This window comes from Crocodylus porosus, unplaced genomic scaffold (assembly GCF_001723895.1).
Source record: "Crocodylus porosus isolate Cpor-Errol unplaced genomic scaffold, CroPor_comp1, whole genome shotgun sequence".
Taxonomy (NCBI): domain Eukaryota; kingdom Metazoa; phylum Chordata; order Crocodylia; family Crocodylidae; genus Crocodylus; species Crocodylus porosus.
The window spans coordinates 108,048,473-108,071,983 of record NW_017728943.1 but is presented as its reverse complement, the minus strand read 5'-3'; positions in this window follow the sequence as shown (position 1 = coordinate 108,071,983).

The following is a 23,511-nucleotide window of genomic DNA, read 5'->3' as shown; positions in this document are numbered from 1 at the left end:
CTCTGGGTCTGACCCTGCTCTACCCCTTCCCCTGTCAGTCCAAGTCTGGCCCCACTCCATCCCCCTGACCCTGCTACTCCAAGTCCAGCCCCACTCCAGTCTCCCACCCCACTGCTCCGGGTCTGGCCCCGCTCGACCCTTCCCACCACTCTGGGTCCAGCCCTGCTCCACCCCCTACCCTGCTGCTCTGTGTCTGGCCCCACTCCACCCACACTGCCACTCCAGGTCCGGCCCTGTTCCACACCCCCTGCCCCCGCACTCCAGGTTCAGCCCTGCTCCACCTCCCCCACCACTCCAGAGCTGGTGGTTTTGTTCCACCACACTTCCGCTGATCTGGGTCTGGCCCTGCTCTACCCCCACCCACTGCTCCATGTGCGTCTGGCCTGCATCCTGTTGCCTACCTCCCTACCTCCCTGCCTCCCCCTCCCTGCCAGCTGTTCTGGGGGGTGGCAGGGCCAGGCAGAGGTGGGGTGCCACCACGATGATCCTCCACTTCACCCTCAGGCAGGGAGGTAGGGGGAAGCCACAAACCTCCCCAGCAGAAGCTCAAACTTGGGCCCACGCAGCCTGGGCCATGCAACTAATTGCCACCCACCCTCTTCGCGGGGCATGCACAATTGCCCAAAAGTGTTATGGACAGACAGACAGACTAAGCCTTTTCTTATATTATAATGATGTGTGGCAATCATCTGCTAACTACTGTCTCCCTTCTGGTCTTTTTGCTTGACATGTGTAACACCTGTTTTATCTTGATGACATCATAGCTTCCTAGAAGGATTCTGTCCATGCCCTTTTACTGAGACAGAGTGGGAAGCAGGATCCTAAAGCTGTTTTACCTTAACCTTGCTGGATTCAGTCTTCTTCTTGGAGACATTTGAACAAAGTTTCTCCTGCAACTGTGACCTTAACAAGAGCAAGAGTTGTATTTAAGAGAGAGAGAAAACAGAAATCAAGCAAGGGAAACTGTTTCCTTAGCATAACAAGATTCACATTTCCCACAGAACAAACAAGGTAAGGCATTCTTAGTTAGCCATAGAGAACAGGAACAAGAAGAAAAAAAGCAAAGAAAAAAAAGCTGTCCTTTAGCTGCTGATAAGATGCCAACTTCCTGCTGTGGTCAAAGATCTCGCTCTTATCCAATTCCTTTGGCTGGGGCCACTTGCATACTCAAAATTCACCTCCTTTGATCTACAGCAGACACTCCTATTCTCCAAATTGGTTTTCTCCATTTACAGACACACTTGCACATAAGACACAACAGAGAAAACAGCAAGCTACAAGACAGCCCTTTGAGGATAAAAAAGCCCTTTAACAATGACAACACTTCAAAGGCTTAAACATCAATCTCCAACCAGTCTATGCATCTCTTTCCCAGCCAGTTTTTATGTTATCCTTCAAAACAGATAGGTTGGCATTCCCCCATGCCAAAACACACATTTCTTTTCTGTTATTAACAATTATCAACAAGGGAGAGGTCCAGATCCTCTGTAATCTCCTCCCTCTATAGCTGTATTGATGCTCCCACTCCTTATAATTATTTTTTTTTTAACTGAATTCCTTTTTGTTTTGATCTTGATCCCCATAAAAGCAATAATCCACTTAAGTGATAACAGCAGTATGACTATCAATCTGAACCCAAACTTCTTCTGGTTGCAGCAGCACTCATGTAGATTTTCAGTCACTGCCTCATATGACTTCACCACAAAATTCTGTTTCAGGGAGAGTAAAATGTGAATGTAAAAGAAAAATTTCCCCCTGCCCTCTCCAAAAAACAGCTTATTTATTTCTGTTGATAACCCAATACCATAATGATGGGAAAAGTGGAAAATGAAAAAAGAGATTAGAGATTCTTATTTCTGTGGAGGACTATACACTAAGGTTTCTATCAAGGTCTCTTCCTATCAGCTAAGAATTACATCTAATGTCAGAACATTGCTGTTCTGATGTTATATGTCCTTTGGCTGGGTCATACCATGCAGCATTTTTAGCTGGAAATGTTCATTTGTTCTGGGGTTGGGCAATTTCATTTGATTCACAAAACCATGTGCTTTCCATTGCATCATCTCTGCTTGAATGGCATTTGTATTTCTCGAGGGAAGTCGATCTGTTGTGAAGGACACAACAGGGTGCTATGCTGAGGGTAACATCCTTTGCCTGGAAGGCACTGTGGCCAACCTGAGCCAGTCCACGAAATTCATCACACACAAGCAAGCAGACAATGAAATGAAAAGCATTCAACTGAAACCTCAGACCAGATGCTTCCATGCTATGTTTTCAGTATGGTTCACTTAATTCTGTCAAAGTCTTTCTGATGGTAGCAAAAGAAGGGGGAATGTATGTGCATCTTTTTTATATTTTTTGTGTTTGTTCTGTTTTGTTTTGTTTTTCTTTTTAACTGCCAAGATACTTTAATTGGCAAGTCCAAAAGATGCCAATTGGTACTGGCCCTTTGCGTTTCCCCAGTTACAAAAAATAATACATGTTAACAAAAGCTTCTGCTCATATAGAAACTTTCCAGAAAAGTAGCAACCTTTAGGGTGAAGTCATTTATTTTGCAATAGTAAAGTCAGGTGTACCATGCACTGTACCTAGTATCTCCAATACCTATGGAGGTATTCAAGAACAGCTATTGCATACAAAATTAATCATACCTTAATCCAGCTCATCTTTCAAGTGTAGGTGTGCCCCCAGGAAATAGATAGAGAACCCGTATTTTTGTAATCTGTTATTGCACACATATATTGTACTTATTGCAGTGACCGAGTTCCTCAACATATGTACATATGACCTCCTATATCTCTAGCTGTACAACTATCCTTACTTTTCAGGAAATGTTATCTGATCCATCTTGCTAGCCTTTAGATCAGAGGTGGGCAAAATATATGGCCCGCGGACTGGATCCAGCCCACCAGGGAATTTTATCCAGCCTGCAGCAGGTCCCTCATCCCCACCCAACCCAGGCACAGGGGGCCACCTGGGACATGGTGCATGTGGCCAGTCCCATCTTCCCCTTTACCCCCCAGGCATGCAGCAGGGCTGGTGCTATGCAGCGGTTGGACTCCATGGCAACAGAAGCTTCTTCCAGCTGCTGCTGCTGGCAGTGTCACCATGGAGACCCTAGCCCAGGGTCCCCATGAAAACCATTCTGGGCACTCCAGCCCATCTGCCCCACACCCACTGCCAGAGGTGATGGATGGAGTAGGTAAGCGAGGTCTTCGTGGAACTGGTTCAGGACATGCGCAGGCAGGACATGCTTGGCTGGGGGATGGGATGGGACCACGAGTGGGCAGGGAGTGGCATCCCTGAACAGGATGGATAGGAAGGACTGAGGACAGGATCATGGGGTGGTGACAGCATGGGACCATGGCTTGGAGCAGAGCCATGATCTGCTGCCTGCACGTCCCTGCAATGGGCACTGGTTCTGCAGGCAAGGGCATGCCAGAAGCAAATAATGGCTCTGCCCTGGGCACCAGCCCTGTGCTGTCACTTCCCCATGATCCCAGGCCTGGCTGTGGCCCCACCCTGTTCCCAGACGCTGTTCTCCACATGCCCATGGCCCTATCCTATTCACACAGCTGAGCACGCCTGCCTTCAGGGGGGTCACAGACTGGTCTTAATGGAGATGCTGGGGCCAGAGCCAGGGCCAGGATTACCAGGTGGTGATAGTGTAGGGCCAGGGTCTGAGACAGAGCCACTTAGGGAGTTTTGGTGAGCTGTTGCAGGCCAAGAGGTGGATGAGGGGTGGAGAAGGGGGCAGTTGTTCCGATCTGGCCTGGCCTAGCAGAGGGTGGTGGGTGCTGACCTGGCCTTCCACAGCTCACCATAACTCCCTAAGTGGCCCTCCAGCCCAAATAATTGCCCATCCATGCTTTAGACTCAATATAGAAGGTGAATACTTATTAGAAGATGATCACTTTAAAGAAAGATTTGGCTTGTTGGCAAGAGCAACAAATGCACCAAAAAAAGACACTGCTAATTCCATTTATTGTTTTAGCACAGGAGCAGCTCATTGTCATTACTTCATTTTCTCCTATGGAAGATGAGTACAATCTTAGGAGGACCTTGCCAAAATGAGGCATAGCTCTACAACTTTAAAGCTCTACTTCCAGAAAAATTTGGATCCGTCTGTTTGTACAGAACCTGATCTTGCCTCTGGATATTAAAAAAGCAAAGACAGTAAAGCATCACAAAAAAACCCCCTATTACTTATTAATTTTGTTTGGTGGAATGATGACAATTTTGTTTTCACAGATCTAGTTTATTTTATTCAAATCTAATCAGTTCCATTCATATTTTCTTTGAATGAGCCCTGTTTACCAAGCAATCCAGATTACTGTTTGTCTGCCCTATTCTTATTTAGCATTTCACCATTCTCCCTATTATCCAGAAATGTTATCAGTTGTGAGTTTTTATGTGCTTCCAAAACACTGATGAAAAAAATAGAGTTGAGTAGAAATACCTGTGGAGTCCAGCTAGAAAAAAATCAGTGGTGACTCCCAATTGATGTATTCTAATTCATCTCTCCTTATACACTGCTTTGCATACATCCTTTCACAGCATCTAATGAAAGGAGCAGCACTTCATGAAAGCTTGTGCTGTATACACATGGCACTTTGATAAGTCTATAAGGTGCCTGTATAAGGTAAGGTAAATGTATAAGATGCCTACCCTGCCTTCTACTTTAGCATGTATCAACTTGCCAGGTTTTTTTCCATTTCGCATGCACTTCATTAGCATTGCATAGGGATAAATGTCAGGCAGTATGGTGTCTAACGTTTTATATAATATATTACATTTACCTAGTTACCAGATTCAACCAAATTGTCCTCTATCTTTGAGGCAATCTGGTTCCCCTGGCCCTACTGAATCACCCTCTCCCTCCATGTACGTAACCTAACATAAATGATATTTCCATCCTTCGATTTGTATTAATTAAACCCATCTCCATTTTTCCATTATTTTGACCTGGAATAATGACAGGTTAACTGGCCTGTACTTCCCCAGGTCATCCTGTTTGCCCTACTGAATAGCTGGGTTGAGCTTCCTCTTTCCACAGATATCCCAATGATCAATGTGTGTTACAGAAGACACGCCTTGCCCATTTACAGCTATGGATATGGATCCATTACAATTCAACTCTTTAACTCAAGTTAGATACTCGTGTCTTTAGCTAAGTCTCTGTTTGCATTTCTGTTTTCATCACACAAGCAGAATAGAAAGGACTGCATTATTACACTGCTTTTACAGTGGCAGAATATTCATCACTCTTCTACCAGGAGCAAAATCTTCACACTAACTACTACAGAAAACAGGTGATGACAGAAGTTTAATTCACACCCTGGCACTGGGAACAAATGGTGCCAACAGCACCTCCTCTATTATTGACACTCCTATCCTAGTAGAGTCAAGATAGAAAAGGGAGAGTGATAGGGCTTCAGGAAAACATGAAAATCAGAGTCATGTGTCATAATATGAGCCCTGACAATTCTAGTCCTTCACCAGTAACATCAGCGCTTCTATCACTTTTCAGACTTAAGCACACCTCCTTAGATGCTAGACATCCGTCATGTTTTCACTCATTATTTGACTATGGAAAAAAAATGAAAACAGCATTTTTTTTGTTGCAAAGAACTCAGAAAAAGCACAGCAGGTCTGAATGCTTTTAACACTATGTATTCTTATTTGAAATCATTGGGGGTGTCCCTATGAGTGGGAACGTGCATGTCTCTGGGGACAAACAGCAGCAGCACAATATCGTACCACTGGTACTTGTCCCTGGGAAATGCCTGTGCATGAGTGCTCTGGCGCATGGCATGTTGCCCTGGGTGGGGTAGGGGAGGCTGGGGTCAGCACCCAGGCTTGCTCCAGCAGACTTACCTAGGGTCCTGAGGGCCTTCAGAGGCTACAGCCATGGCAGAGCCTGGCCTGCAGCTGGAGTGTGGCTCCAGCTGGCTAGGCTCCAGTTTCTGGCAGCACGTGCTGTTGCCACGTGTGCCACTCTGCTTTAAGGCATGGGTTTTTTGACATGAGGGCCTCCTGGTGTCAGCCCCCCACCCCTTTGCTGCAAGTTAGCAGTGCGGGGAAATGCTGCATGTGTAGCATGTGCAGTGTGCGATACTACAGATGGGTCTGCAATACATCATCACTTGTCTGGATGCATTCACTGGTTTTATCTTGTGAATCCTGTTTACACACCTTAACAGTGCTAACATTACATATCTTGCTGCACCCCTGGAAAGGCTCAAAGGTGCTCCAGGGTGCTGCAGTACCCTGATTGAAAATCACTGGGTTATACAATACTAATGTTTTCAACCATGACAGTACTGCAAGGAAGGGAGTGAACTGAAACAGCACTTCCGTGGTGGCCAGCATGGAGAGCAAATTTGTTTTAAACAGAAAATGGGGATGGGTGCTGAATCTTTGGGAAGCCTGAGGGGAATTAAATAGGTCAGAGTTAGAGACAGCAGAAACTCTTCAGCCAAATAAGACCACAGATAATACAGATGGGATGGCAGAGAAAGACCTCCCTGTTGTCCCATTCACACCTCAGTAGATTCAGTCCTTTCTATGAGGGGGAACATTTCAATTACTTTGAGGACTCAGAAGATAAAAGACAGTGACAGCCTCATGTCACAAAGAAGTTAAAGTACATTTCCATACACACTTCATTCATGTGGAAGTTATTCCCTAGCTACAAAAATATACTTGAAGAAAGATTAAACACAGTAAATCAACACACACATGCAAATGTGTGCAAACATTCAGCTTTTGTGGTTCATGGGAGCTACCATTAACCTGTAGTTATATTAACTGGGTGATGTCAAATCTACTATTACTAATTACACTAAAAACTGAACAAAATTTTCCCACAAACAAAGGTAATGTGGTCGCTAGCCAGTACAGAGCAGAGTAAGGAGGTCGAAACCTCTTTCCAGGAAAGGATTTAGCTCTCACTTTCCGCAATTTTTTTCCTGATACCCCATTTACATTTTCCTTTGCTAGTTTCATTCTATTATAATCCTCAGATCACCTTAAATAATGTTTGCTACTGCCTGGTGTGTATGCCCTTCAGGTATTTGTAGATGCTTGTTGTCCCAACCCTGCCTGTTAGCCATCACTTAGTAGGGAAGTATCAATTCTCACTTGGATCATCTGCTGCCTGGAATATCTCGTAATTTCCAGTTCAAACATCCAACTAGCTCTCAGTTTTGATGGTTATACAGTGTGCTACCATCCAGAACACCAAGCATGTATTATTGTCTGTGTTTCTAAACTCGTATCATCAGGAAAGATTCTGCCATAATTACGAGCCTAAAACAAACATATCCCACTGAGGGCTCTTAAAGTTTATGGCCCATCCAGCCTTGTGTCCTGTACTGTATAATTTGTGAAGTGCTGTGTTAGCAGGACTACAGAAGACTAGAGTTGGTATCGAAGTGCCTCCCCCACCCCCACACCCCTTTAGCTTCCCTGCTAATTTATAATCTAGGCAGTGTTTTAAAGTCTCAGACAGATGATGCACACGGTGATTAAACTCTCTGTTCTAATAATCTGAGTTGACTTTGACCCTGCCGCAAAAATGACATTTCAAAAGAAAATGGTCAAATGCCTCCTCTTCAATCTTGCTGTACCTGAGAGATCTTCAGAGACAAGTTCTGTACATACTAATAATAATCCTTTGCTTTGCCCATGTGTATTAAAGGGGAAGACACTGCATAACAACATGCACCATTTTGTAACCACAGAATGCTTTTAAGGAATTATTTTTAAAGTCCTGTGTCAGTGCAGCCAGATCACAATTTTGCTAGAGCCAGCTTTAGTAGAAATGTGTGGTTCTCATATTACTTAGTCCTGTAATTATAAAGATGTGATAAGGATGACTTCCAACAGATTCAAGCTGTTCACAGCTTGCTGGGGCAGAGAGAGGCTTTCCTGACAGAGCTTCTGGTTCAAGCTTCATCTGCTATGGTAATGAGCAAGGGGTGGAGCCAGAGTGAGGAATTTCATTTACTGAATATTTGTGCCTATCAGTCAGTCTGCTCTCAGTTACACCACCGTAAGATTTGATGCAACTCCAGTTCCCAACAGTGGAAGCAAGAGGCATCCTATTCCCACTATCTGCACTAAGGCCACTCTCTGGCCCAACTTAGAAGACTGTAGGTGCATCTACACATGAGCTTTACTGAGGAGCTGACTAATTAACTCTGCAGTAAAGCATCACCATCTACTGTAGGGAATGCAAAGCTCCTGTACTACAAGACAACTATACAGGATTATGTGGGTGGAGGCTGTACTGAACACTATGACTCCCACCTACTAGGGAAGCACCCATTCTCTGCCCATGAGAAAAACTACCAAGTGACACAATAAGGCATGCAGTTATGGAGGTCAGGGATAATGGAATGGAGGCACTGACAAGTTCAATGATTTAGCTTTTGTTAAACAATAACTGCAGAACTAGGACCTGAACTTAGATGTTATGGCTCCCAATCTGCTGCTTTAGCTGTTGGGCTATTTTTGGTTCCACATACCAGCTAATGCCCCTGAAAAAATCTATGGATGGACAAAATATAACTTGTTCCTTTTTCACTGCTTCTCCCTTCTCTTACCCCTCTCGGGCCCTATAAAGAATTCATATCACTGCTGAGTGGCACTGTGACTTGAGAGAGGACACAGGCTCTTTCTTCTCTGAGTTTTGAGAGTATTGCAGTGAAGGACTCATTACAAAATATCATCTGTGGGGGAAAAAAGAGAGTCACAATCAAAAACATTGATACACAGAGTTTCAAAGAGCTAGAGAGAAGAGGCTTTACAGCAGAAACCAAACTCGTAAAATTAATAGCTCATGAAAATGTCATGATAAGGCTGCTGTATCTGAATTCTTTGGTCATGTCTTGGTCTCTCCTATTCTTACAGCTCACCTGTGCATGGAGATTAGGATTAGAATATCACTATCATTTTATCAACACCCTTGTACTATCTCAATATCTAGTCCAAGAGCCCCACCATGTTAATTAGGGTAAAACAACCAGGTCTGCACTGACAAATTAAAGTTCATCCTGGACTCAGGAGAACATTCCACAAACACTGCTAGTGCTTAAAGGTTGATTTTGATTTATTTATTTCCAGGAACAATTCTGCCCAGCAGGGGTGGGCCATTATTTCAGCTGGTGAGCCATTTCATGAGTTTTGGTGAGCTGCCAAGGGCCACACACACACACAAATGTTTCAGAAGGTATCATTTGAACAAATTGTAGATAAAAACCCAAATAATATATCAAAAATCAAACATCTACTATACCACATTTTAATTTTATTTCAAAAAATAATTTTTGTCCTAATTTATGTTTTTTGAGTAGTTTATATAGAGGTGATTGCATAATACCTCAAATAGTGTCTTATCCTTGTATATTGTGTGGGAGGAGATGTAGAGGGGTGGAAGGGACTCAGGGTGAGTGTGCAAGTGTTTGGGGGTGGGGCAGGGGGCTGCCCATGCACTAGGTCCCAGGAGCCAGCCAGGGGTGGAGGGATGGAGGAGAGGAAGTAGGGGGCATCTGCAGCAGCACTCACTCAGGTGGTGCAGTGCACATGCAGTCTGCCCCTGCCAATCCCCGCCAACCCATGGCTGCCCCTGCGGTGCTCCACACGGGGCTGAGTTCTACCCATTCCCACCCAGGACAGTCAACACCATGCTCCCACCTACACCCATCCCACACCCACCAATGCCACTGTCTTGGCCCCCCATCAGAGTGCACAGCCTCCTGGTGGGGCTGCTTACCACCCACTCAGCTGCCTGCAGGCAACTGCTCATTGTGCTGGGTGGCTGAGTGGGTGGAAGGCAGCCAGAAGCTGGAGCCCTGCACACTAAGGCAGGAGCTACCCAGCTGCTTCACCCCACCTGGTTGGGTACGTGTTGCCCAGCACATATCCCCAGGCCACCACTTCTATGTACTACCTACCCTCCAGAGTAGCACAGCAGGGGCAGTAGGAGAAGTCATTGGATCCAGGGGGAGCCAAACACTACATGGGTTTCTGCAGCAGTGGTAGGAGTAGCCCCGCCATGAAGCTATGAGCATTGGCCTGGACCATCAGTGGGTGCAGGGCAGGTGCCAGCTAAATACAATCAATTGGTGGGTTGGATCCAGCCTGTGGGCTGTATTTTGCCCACCCCTGCTCTACAAAAGCTGGAGGATTTGTGAACCATAGATTCTCAACACCTGTGATGCCAGTGTAGTGGATGAATTTTAGAGCTGCTAATGCCTTCACCAGATTTTCACAACAAAAATCTAGACAATTTTTATTTGATCTGTGATATTAGCATATGGAGACAGAAATCAGAATGGCAGTATATAAGGAGGTCCTGAGGTTTTTTCCAACCCTAATTTTATGTGATTCGAAGAACATGGGATGATATAGAGCTACTGTTAGTTCCAGTGCCCAAAGGGATCTCAAGTGTAGGGACAGAGAATGAGGAGACAGGCAGTCTCTGCATTAAGGTCCACACAATATATGCAGTATATATAGTAGACTGCTACTTTGTTTATGTAGCGGACTGCTAGCAACATGTCTTCAGCTGTAAAGAGTCACAGATGTATGCAGGTGCCAAATGGACAGAGTATGAACACCTGGATATAAAGGAAAGTTCTTGTAAAGGCACAAAATAGAAATCACATGAGTTATTTCCCATGTGGCACACAGAAAGCTAGACACACAACTCCTATTAACAATAATGGGAGTTATGCATCTAATGTCCCACATGCTGCTGTAAAAATCTAATATACCTCAACGCCTAGATAGCATTTTACATAAACAAAATGTTAAGCCATAAAAAACCCATATCTACCTACTTAATGTCTCCTTAAAGAAACACATTAACTTTCCAACTTACGTATGAACTTAAGTGCTGGAAATGTCCCAGGGGAAAATGCATCTCACAAGAAATCAACATTTTTCCAGCTTTTCAGGCTTCTTTTGGAACAAAAGTGCTCTCATTCTCTCTCTTTCTTCACCTCTTGTTTGTTTTAGAGAAATAGGAAGTGTATATCTAAATGGAAGGCAGAGTAGGTTTACACTTTATAGACTAACTAAATCAGAGATGCATAAGCTTTCATTAGCAACTTATGAAGTTTGTTGTTGCTTAAGAGGACTTGAATACAAAGGGTAGGGTGAGGGGAAGAGAGAAAAACAAAGTGATTAACCCACTGAAGGCCACAGGGATTATAAAAGCTAATCCAGGAAATGGGATAAGAATCCTTATGTTTTGGTTTAAACCCGTGATTCCCAATCTGTGGTATGGATGCCACCAGTGGTACACAGACAACCTGACAGTGGTACGTGTTAACAGATGTATTATAATTTCTTTATATGACAAAAATTTGCTGGTGGTACTTAAGGTTGTATCACTCAGTTTAAACCGTACTTAACACAATCCAGTTTATGGAGGATTTTTTGTTCTTCCCACTCCAGCTGGGTTTTTAAAGTTTCATTGTCTGAAAAGAGTTACTAAGGTGTTCTGGTCCACAGGGAAAAGTTTTGCTGGTTACAGGTACTGACATGCGCAACACCTTCCTGCTAACAAAACACTTTGCCATGGCTTATTATAATGTTATTATTATATAGATTCCCCTGTCTTTCTTTATATCACTCCAGGCACTTCAAAATTAGTGTAAAAAGAGCACAAAAGAGAAGAATAAGCCTCCAGGGAACTGGCCAGATGACCTCAAAAAGAAAAGTCTTTTCTACCAAATTTCTGTCATAGAACCAATATATATGACATTTTTAGAAAATAGAACAGGGATATTTTCCCACCTTACATCCACAGCTTGTGGGAAGCAAGTACAGGCATATCCAAGAGCAGATAAAGAATGTTAGTGCTATTGTGGGTCCCCAACTGAGCGAAACACTAGAGTATATTAAATTATTCATTATTTATATATTTGATTTCTATGCTGCTTTCCCCCAAAAAAGGATAAGAGTGGCTTACAATAAAATAATGAAAACTTCCTTGGACAATACCCCCAAACTTAACCCTACCTGCTAAATGCCTGCCCAGATAGGAAGGTCTTACACTACTTCCAAAAGATGGTCAGGCTCCAGCTCAGACAGGCCTTAAGGTGGGGGGAGTTCCAAAACAGAAGAGTGAATACCAGGAATGACCTCCCATGTATTTTCACTAAGCACAATCGGCACATAGATGGTACTCATAGGAAGTTGCTCTTGACTGACTTTAGGGATTGTGGCAAAACATAGTGGAGGAAATAGGCCCTTAGGCTAGGGATAACAATTGCACATAAACTAGTATAAAGTTATCAAAAACAGGTGTAAACCTGTAACAGAACAGAAGTTCAGTGTACATAGACCAGTTTCAAAATGGCAAGACCTGGTTTAAGAGGTACCTGGAGCAATACAATATCAGATTTAATCAGTTTAGGGTAGACAGGTCTATCAACATTCTAGTCCATATCCCCTCCAAACTGACTTAAGTCACAGTCCCCTAGCATCCCAGGAGCCCTTGTGGCTTCCCTGCTAACCACCCCTCCCAGGGCAGGCAGGTTAGCTTCCACCAGTCCTCCTCTGCTCTGGCCAAGCTGGGTCCGTGCCAGCCTGGCCCTTGTACTGTCATAGTTATGAGGCCTCTGCCCCAAGCTGGTATCCTGTCTGTATCTGTCAGCCTAGCAAAGCAGCAGGGTGAGGGAAGGTGGGGGGACAGAGTCCCAGCCCCAGCAAGCTGGGGTCTGTCCAGCTGGGGTGAGCTTCGCACCATGGGGGTTTCTTTCACCCTTCCTCAGGCTTCCCCCAAGCTTGGCAGACCCCAGCTCTGGAGAAGCACAGGCCTGCAGTGGAGGAAACCCATGTGCAGGGCTCCCCATAGATGGGTAGACCCCAGTTTGGGGGAGCCAGGACCAGGGCAAAGGCTCCTTTCCCCCTCCCTCCTTCAAGTCAGAGGCAGAGACTTGCAGGGGGTGGAGCTGAGCAGCCAGCCTGGCCAAATGGGTAGGGGCTCCCCACAACTAGGAAGACCCCAGCCCAGGGGGGAGCCTGGGGCTGGGGCAAGGGAAACCACCCACAGCAGAGGATTCCCCCGAGCTGTCCAGAGGGCTCCATTCCTCCCTCTGCAGAGAGATTGCATGGGGAATAGAGGTGGGGGTGTCAAGAAGCCAAATCAGGAATGGCCCCCACTTAGCTGGATTTAGCAATGGCCTGCAGGCTGAGACGCATGCAGGAGCATCCTCTACCTTCTGGCCTGGGCCAGTGCAGGCATCTGCCTGCTTCCCCAACTGAAGAGTGAATGTGAGTTCCATTCATTGTCAGCCCAATCTACGCAGCTTAGAAAAACCTGCAAAGACTGGATTGATTCCACGTGGGGCTTTTCGACTGTCTGTACTTAGCTTTAGGGTGCAGACAGAGGTAACATTTAGAATATTTTAAACATGGCTTAAATTGTAAACGTCCAAATGTAAAAGCCAATTTATTAGAGTGGTTTAAACCCCCTAGAACATTTCAAAAGTACACATGATTAATCAGATATTATTTTGAACTGGTCCTCTGTGAACCAGTTCAGTATTATGTGTAGACGCCAGGCTTTCCATGAGTAGTGCCTTGCTGGTCTTCCAGGCATCTCTTACTGCACCACTCTTTACCCCCATTCTCCTACACACCTAGAACTCTAGTGCCCTAACCTATTTGCCTGCACTTGACCTAATCCACAGCATCCATCCTGAACAGGGGGGCTCAGGTGAATGCCTGAAAGCTTCTCTATTAACTTGCATTGCTGGCAGTTGCAAAGGTGTTTTTGTGTGCGTTCATGCACACATATACACATATCCACCCTGGTGAAGTTTTGGTATAACTGAAATGCCTAAAATGGGACTACTCTTCTTATAGTCCTTGGCACTGTGTGAACAGACATTTCTAAACTGAGACAACTGTGATCCAGTTCCAAATCACTGACATTTTTGGGATGGTTCAAGTGTTGCGTCTGTCCACACCCTTAGATATGTAGGACCCAAGGCATTTTTTTCCAGCTTGAAGCATGTAAAATAATCCCCTTCCTATTCAACAGGGTACTTAAGCATATGCTTGATTTTAAGATGATGTTCATAAGCTTTGCTGAAGAGATAGGGGCCTACTTACATGCCTAAGTGTCTGGCTTACTCAAGGCCTAAGTGAGCTAATAATCCTGATTTGGGAGTGTTTTACAGCCATTTTAGTTAGGTACAAAATGCTATGTAAGATGCAAGGCAGTCAAATATGATGCTCAAATATGTCACATTATGCATTCATTTTAGGGTATAGCCAAACAAAATGGAAAAGCTTTTAGTTTCCTTCCTCATTTCCCACTGCTTCTATTTGCATGCCTTGGATTTAGAAAACAAATACATTAATTGTCAATTGTCATTTACTGATTAGAGAAGGATTGGCTTTGCTGGCTCAAGGTCAATGGGATTTTTATCAGTGATCCAGCGGGGAGAGAATCAAGACTAAGGTACTAAGCTCTGTATAGAATACAGATGAAGTGTGATCCCCTCCTCACACAAAAGTTTTCAAGAAGAAATCAGCAATTGCCTGAAAGCTGTGATAAAGCTAGAGAGTAAGTACACAGGGGTACAAACACTCATAATTCCACTTTAATCAACAGCCAAAAGGCACTGAAGTTATGGACTGATACATGTAGAGTCAACATAGTATTACTGAAATCTGGTGGCAATTACTGTGCTCCAGCAGCCTCCTGCATATCATGTATCAGCATCCCCATGCTTAAAGACGGTGGGGGAGATTCACAAAGTTGGACTATTAAAATCATTTTTTTAACCTACTCAGGAATTTTGATGTGGGTGAACAGCAAGGGGGACTGGCATTCTGTATCAAGAATTGGATTATGTTTCAAAATCACTGGCAGATCTGAAACAAATGATCTTGAATGCTTTAAAATGCAATGTTCTATTAAATCACACAATGATGTAATTAGATAGTATTTGCTATCGACCAGGGGCTTTCAACCTTCTTTAAGGAGTGTACGCTTTCTGGGTACACTTCTGGTGGAGCTGGGGTGGGAGGGTATGGTGGTGGCCAGATGCAGAGCAGGGAGGGGGGTGGGGTTGGGGAGGGTGACAACAGTGATAGCCAGGCAAGGAGTGGGGGAAGCTTGCACTCGGTGGCAGCGGCATGGGGTGGTAGGTGACAGCAATGGCCACCACATGCAAGCTCTCTCCCCCCACCCTCATGTCTGGCTAGCCGGCCAGTGCCTGTGCGGCCCACAGAAGGGAGCCAGTGCCCTCGCCCCCTCCTGGCTCTGTTTCTGGGAGGTGGTGGTGCAGGTTGGGGGGGTAGTGGTGCTCCATCCCTGCCCACACATACCTCCTAGCCCCTTTCCGCGTACCCCCAAGTTGACAACCCTTGCTACAGATTACTAATTCACACTAGAAAAATGCTGACTAGCTTCTTTAGAACACTGATCTGTAGGAGGAAAAATTCTTCATTATCAAAGGGGCCTTAATCTGAGTGATGTACACTGGTGGTTACATGCTGCCAATACTACAATGTCCTCAGAATTTTTAAAAGATATAGATGGCATAGTCTATTACAAAATTGGTATATTCAGTACTGGGAAATTCCGTATTAGGCCTCATGTTGACAGATAAAGAATTCATAATAGACCTAAATAGTAGAGGTGTCTTACGTGCAACAGATCAGAACTTAATTACCCTGTTTGCACAAAACAAATATAAAGTCCAAACCATTAGTGTCTGTACTTGCTGCTTTAAGTAGGGACAACTTAATGAAACTGTAAACAATTCTGAGGCAAATCAGCTGGGAGAAAAAGATTAAACTTGAATAATAATTGGGAATTGCTTATAAATATTTTGCTAGATGCCCAAAAGGCCACAATCCTGTAATCAAGAAAGTATGCTAGGCTGGTTAAAACAAAACAAGCAAGTGAACCCATAAAACCCAGCCTGGCTTAGAGGAAATAAAAACAACTACAAAAACTGAGTAAGATAATTTATAGCAATGAATTTAAAATCAGAAGGTAGGAATGCACAACACTGATAAAGAAAAGCAATAGGACACAAGGGGCGAATCTACACGTGATGCCACATTACTGTAGCAATGCACTCCCTCATTATAGCACATTGCTATGGTGACACAGCAGCTAAATATAACATGCATTGTGTGCATGGTGCAGTACAGGCTGTTACTATGCCGCCATTTAATACTTCCAAAAGGAAGTACTAAATGACATCACAATACCAAAGGCTCCATAGGGCACGTGTATATGTGCCCAAGGAGGTGGGGGGAAGGGAAAAATCAGTGGCTAACACATCATCCAAAGGCAATAGTATATTAAGAACAAATAAAGAAGCTGAACAATTATATTGGTTCAGTATTAAAGGGACACGGCAGAACTGCAATAATAATGAAAAATAGAACCGTTCAAAAAATAAATAAGTTAGTCTTCTATACTGGGGATCTGCCATATTCATGCCATGAAAGGTGTAAACACTTTCCATTGCATTCCAATAGTAACTAAGAAAGGTGGTAAGCAATTTTAACACAAATAACCTGCATCCATGAATATTAAAATTGCTGGCTGGGGTGTTTTTTGAATTGTTAATACTGAATGTCATCAGATCTCAAAACCTGAGAAACTTCCATTGAACTAGAAGAAAACTAATGTGTGCCAACATTTAAAAATAGTAAATGGGATGACCAAAGCAACTATAAGTGTATCAATGTGGCATTGATCCCAGGTAAAGTAACAAGCATGAAGAATACAAGAAAGATTTTTAAAGATAGTCAGCATCAGTTTATGGAAACTGGGTCTTTTTTAAATATCTTTTAATAAGAATACCATTTATCAACCAAATATGTAATCATGTGGATGCAAAGTGACATCTTACTTAATGAACTAGAAGGATACAAAAATCAACCCGGAACACAATAAAGAGACTAAAAAACAGTTAAATACCATAATAGGTATCAACATGGGGAAGCAATGTCAAGCAGCTGTGTTTATAATGAGGTCCCATAGGGATCTGTTCTTGGTCCTGTGCTATTTAACATTTTTTATCAATTACTTGGAAAAAAAACACATCATTATAAATAACATTTGCAGTCAACACAAAATTTGGGTAATGTCTAAAAACAAAGATGATGGATCACTCACACAGAGACACTTGGATCTTTTAGTAAGGTGAGCACAAGCAATCATTTCAATACATGTTGATAGAACTAACTCTAAGATCATGCATCTCTAGAAAAAAAGAACATAAGCCCAGGTCCTCCGACATACTTAAATCTTACAATAAATCTCTCTTAAGTGCCATGCTACATAGCAGAATACTGAGCCCAAGTCAGTCACCCAGGCATCCCCTACACTGTATGTGACAGACAAACATCAGAGATAGATACTCAGAAACCATCTGAGCAAGAAGCTATTTAAGCAAACCAAGATTGTAACACAGAGGAAAGAACCAAGGCTTACATTCCTGGTAACTGACTGGTCAAAGACAGGAATACATCTCCACAGCCAGGGATGCACCTTTCTACATACCTGATTTTGAAACATAAGCCCTGTCCTGGAGTTAGTTGCCTAATCCCCAGTGAGAGAAAGAGAGTATGTCTACCACAGAATACATATAGCTTGATGACTGGATCACTCAGGGGATGTGGAAGGACAGGGTTTAAACCTCTACTCCATCCAGTCCAGAATCATGCAGGTCCATGGGCAGCCAAACCGGGGAGTCACCTAAGGGTTAGGAGAAGCCAGAAAGTCAGGAGCCAGGAGATATGTCCAGGAAACTGGTTTGGAGATGCAGAGGATAGAGCAGAGCATGAGGTCAGGAGGCTAGTTGGGTCAAGTATCCAGAGAATCTATCAGAGTCAGTAGCAGCATGATACGAGGTTGCATCTTACTGGTCAGACACTTCACCTTCTGGGTCGGGGGCTTATATGGGATGGGGTAAGAAGTCATCTGACCTTGGCTGGCCACTCCAGTGGCAGGGAGTAGACATATGCCTAGGCCCAGATGGAGCATTCTGACCACCTGTGTCTGCCTTAGTGTTCTGCTAGGGAGGTAGCACACTGGGCTGAGCTGCTATGCTGGGCAGTTCAAGGCCATGGGCTGATGAAAAAGGTACTTAGACAGCAACCTTCCATGTCAGAGATGAGGTACTTTGACTCTAGGCTCTTCTGGCCTCAGAGCCAGACATTTCCATTGTTTGACCTGAGCATGACTAAAGGATTGTGCCCCCTTGTAGGACAGGTACAGGATATCTATTTTAAAAATCTCTTTCAGACTTGAGAATTTGGCTTGAGCTAAGACTCTGAGCTGTAAAGTAGGTTCAGCACTTCATCAGCTTTACACACAACCACCAAAATAAACCTAGTACCTAAAACAGAAACCTATGGCCTATTCCTGTTCCACCTGGACTTGGGTGCCTATGGGCAATTCTATTCCACCTTACTTGAGTTCTCATGAAAACTAATAATGCATCTTCTTTTTTGACAAGTCCTCACTAAAGAATATCACTAAAGAGTAAGTCACTAAAGCAGGAAGGTTGAAGAGCAGTAAGACCCACCCACTTTTTGCATTAATAATTCTTCTAAGACTTGAACAGGATGGAATAGACTTGCATCTAGTTGCCTACATCCACTTGAGCATCTCAGAGGTAGAATAGGGAATATACGTTTTGTTGATATCAGTAGCACCTAAAGAGTGGATCTGGGCACTTGAACAGGCAGAACTGTGCCACAGACCATATTTACAAGATGAGGAACTCCACCCCAAGAAGCAGTGACTCAAAAAAACCCAAGGGGGTCATGGTGGACAACTCAGCTGACTATGAACTCCCAGTATAGCCAAAAGGGCTAATGCCGTAATTGGATGTTTGAACAGGAAAATGCCAAGTAGAAGCAGGGAGCCTAGGATCTCTGATGTCACCACTACTGGTATAATCCATGTAATTGTAGTGTTGTGTTTCAGGATCAATGTTGACAAACTAAAGAGAAGACCAGAAGAATGGTTAAAGGATTGAAGCAAATGCTTTGTAGTAAGCAAGCAAGGGAGCTACTTTAATTTAATTCATCAGAGAAAGTTAAAGAAGTGACTTGATTGTAGTCACAAAAGACAGATATTTGATGAGTATTCTTCAATAAACCAGATAAATCTATAACATAATCCACTGGCTAGAAGTTGAAGCTAGGCCAATTCAGACTAGAAATAAGGCTAAATAATATTTTTAACCCCAAATGTAATTAATTGTTGGAACACCTTATACATGAATTTTCCAAATCAAGATTGTTTGTTTATTTTTTTCTGAAAGACATGGTCTTGTGTTCAGACCCACCTTTTTCAACCTGAAGCAGGAATTATTACAAGGAAATCATATGCCCTGTGTTGATGTAAGTGGCCAAAACAGACAATCCCTGTTAGCTTTAAAAACCTATTAATAGAGTAAGTTTTGACCATTCCTTCATAATATTTGGTCCTCTCTGCTCTTTACTCGAACACAGAAATTTGACTAGTCGGCTTCATTGTTACTGTGACTATCTAGTTGATTTCATTCTCTCATGCTTGCGCATGCATACAGGTTATGACTGCAAACACTTCAATGAGAAGTACCTGATCTGGGATTTAAACAAAAATTCATAATAGCTTTTTTAATCCTCAAAAAATCCACAAAAGCTAAAATAAATGCTATATCTGATGCAACAATATCTTTTTATGATGATTCCATTCTAGTATTTTCACTGCTGCAAAACAGCAAAGGTGAAAACTGCCTCATCTGCAGCATCCTGTATGGTCCAGCAGTCACTGAACTACTTGGAGTTTTCTGGACTGCTATTTGACAGGCTACCTATTCTAATTCTCCCATTTCTGTAGCAAAAGTGAAATAGTTTGTTCTTTTCCTAATGGCTTGCCAAACCATGGAATTCTGGATCCATGCCTTTAAATTAAAGGTATAAAAATAGCACAATCATAATGCATTTACTAATACAGATATACTGTTTAGTATGTTAAACCTTTAGTGATCTACTTGTAACAATAAAATCTATAAACAATTATAATATGCACACTATAACACCTGGTAGCTGTGCTAGTATCTGTCTAGTCACTGTAATTGAATAACTTTAGGTAATTTAAGAAATAATGTGACTGTAAAACTAAAAATTAATTCAATTCCAATCTTCTATGGTAAAATTAGACTAAAAAACTCTTTCATTTGCACAAATCTTAGCACATTCCCCCACAGTATATTGTTTAAGCTATAAAGAAAAATCAAGATTAAAAACTGAGACCTTTCACAAAGGACTAGCAGTTGCTTTAACTCTGATTTACATTGCACTCCATAAACTTGGGTTTAGTGTAATGATGAGTCCAGCAGATTTGGGCTTTAATGAGGGCCATGAGTAATGATGAACAGCTGGCCATCTTAAATCAGAATGTCTGCTGAGAGTGGGCAATTTGAAAAACCATAGGCTAGCTATTGCCAGCATTTAAGAAGCATTGCCAAAATCTAAGAAATAAGAAAAATGCCTTTGCTAGACTTTAACCCTGAGGCTATTTTAGGTGCCTGGAGACAACTACCATGTTCATTATGCTGGCAGAATGGCAACCGTCTTAGCATAGGAGTTTCATTTTATTGTTCACTTGTGGCCATAATAAAAAAAATACTTGGAAGAGGAAGGGAAGAACTCTGAGTGTTCTGTACATATTCTGGGAACAGGACTGACACCATCAGGTAGCATGTAGGTCACTGGACAGCCAAAGCATAGTAACAGCTGGATGCAACTAAAGGTGAAAGGTGCTATACCCCAGTACAAATCTTTGACTCATCAAGGTTCTCTGCAACACATTTTAGCAACTAATTATACTCATTTCTTTCATACCAGACCAAATTAGGATGCTGCAGTAAAGAAGTTGTTGTCAATTAAATCAATAAACTGCCAGCAATATTTACACCCACAGTAGGCAGGACATCAGGATCAGGGCCTACTGTAGCCCACAGAGACATAAAAACAGCTGAGATACCACAGCTGTTTAATATGATTCATTTTATATTTTATACTTATCATGATCACCTCCTACATAATCCATCATAAACAGCCCAACCCCATCCAAAACCATGATTTACAATCACAGTAAATTGAGGGAGAACATAAGCAAGTTACTCTGTACTTGCAAGATTATCACCCCTCTCGCCTGGTCATTTCCTTTCCTAACCCATTACACATCCCATTAGTTTTGCTAACATTCATCTTCCATTGTGCTTTTATGCTGTCATCTCTTAAAATAAATTCAACAAACTTTTCCTTAAATCAATACACCATCAACTGCAAATCTTAGGTGGTTCAGGCTGGCTCTGTATTTATCCTAATAGCCAGTCTCTTCATGGCATTTCTTAAACACAGTGCATGATGTCCTAATAGTCTGTGGTATTGCTTAGAAGGAAACCATGGCTCATGTCTGAAACTTCTTGATTACTTGCGGGCATGATCATGAGTATTGATCACTTTCTATAAATATAGTAGTATGTAGTGATGCCTCTGGAAAAGTTGTTTGTTTGCTGAAAAGTCTGCTTGCTGAATGGAAATCCCTGGCTAGAACTGACTCGGAAATTCCATATTTAGGATGTGATGACCCCAGTAGTCATCATGAATTAGTGCAAGACTGAACTGAAGTCTCTATGGAGCACAAAGATGAGTGCTAACCTGGTAAAGGAAGTGATTTGTTTAAAGAGAGGTTATACCTAAGGTGAGAATGGGAGGTAGAGTAGAACTTCTATCAAAGATTCAGAAGACACCTTGATCAAGAAAAAAAAGAAAAACACCTTTTAGGCAACGTATCTAGGGGCAAATGTTACCCTTTTATTACGAACCCGGAAGAACATTTTGTATATAGCCTCACTAGGGTGATATAACAGATACAAACTGTGTATCCCATATGCTTTTAGGCCGGCAGTTTTGGACTGTGCCCAGTCACTGTCAGGCTCCAGAATTCTAGGAGTGGCCCTCTTCTATGTAACAGCCCTTCCTAAACTATGGGACTCTTCAGCCAACTACCTGGACCCAATCTATAAGCAAGAGCTTTGCCAAGTCATCCCATTAGCAACTGTACACTCTTCAGAGTTCCCAGGTTGTGGACTCTCTGGTTGCTCTTTTACTTCTTGGAAACTGTGACAGCTAAGGCCCCCTCTACACATTACAAGTGTCACACAATTAACTGCTTAACTGCACAATTACCTTGAGAGCAGCTCCACATGCAAAGTGCTATCACGCCATAAAAAGCTCCAACCAGTCAAAAATGTGTACTAACTTTAGTGCTGGTTGCTATCCACCTTTGATTTGCACATGCAGCAGGGTTTCCCCTATGGCTGGGATCTTATCAGTCTGTAGCTGCAAGGGCGCACCTTTCCCAGCCTAGGCTGTGAGTCCCACAGCTGCAGATGCTGGGTCCCTGCAGAGTGCTTCCTGGTGCCAGGACCCAACTGGGTCCCAACAGCCACAGGGCATGGCTGAGATCTCCTAGTCACAAGGGTGCATAAGGTACTCCCACAGCTGGGAGCCCTCAGCGGAGGGGGTTCCCAGCCACAAAGGCTTGCTTCTTGTTGGTGCAGGGGGAGCCCAGGATCAGGTTTCCCCTGCACTGGCAATAAGGTGTGATGGGATCTAATACATGATCCCACAATTGTGCACCCTGTCATGCACACATGGCGTGGCAGGAAGTGCAACTGTGTGAATCACGCATTAGATCCCATTGCGCCTTTACCTGCATGTGTAGAGAGGGCTTAAGCGGAGATACCCACCCTTTGCAAAACCAATCACACTTCACTCAGAAACAAGCATTAGAGATCCAGATATACAGAGGTGTAACTGATAGAGCTTGTGCCCTGGGCAGCAGAAGTGTATCTCATAGATTTTGCACTTTGGGGCACCATAATGGAGGCAGTGGGACTAAGCAGTGTCAGGCTGCTGCTGTGAAAGGGGGTGGTGCCACCAACAGCCAGGTGAACCTTCTCCTGCTCCACAGCCACGGTCAATTTAAAATGTTGAAGGGCAATGCAAAGCCCTCAATTTGGCAGTGCCCCACTACCTCCATTCTGGTGCCCCTTTTTCTGAATGCCCAAGGCACTCCATGAAAAAATAAACAATTAAATGCAAATGTCTTCCTCTTTCTCATCATTTCTACAGTAGTCCCTCAGGTTTTACACCCATGTCTTAGGGTCCTTGAACCCTCTTTTTTCCTCCTCTTCTGCCTACTAGTTTCATCTTCTTACTGTAATTAGCCTGTACTTAAAAAATAAATTTGTTGAGAAAATTATCCTGGCACATGTCCACAAGGGGCCAGCAAGGGAGGTTATGCTTAGGGTCAACCAACACAGATTCATCAGTGGCAGGTCCTGTCAGACCAACCTGGTGGCCTTCTATGACCAGATCACCAAATCCTTAGATGCAGGGGTAGCAGTGGACATAGTCTTCCTGGACTTTCGGAAGGCCTTCAACACTGTC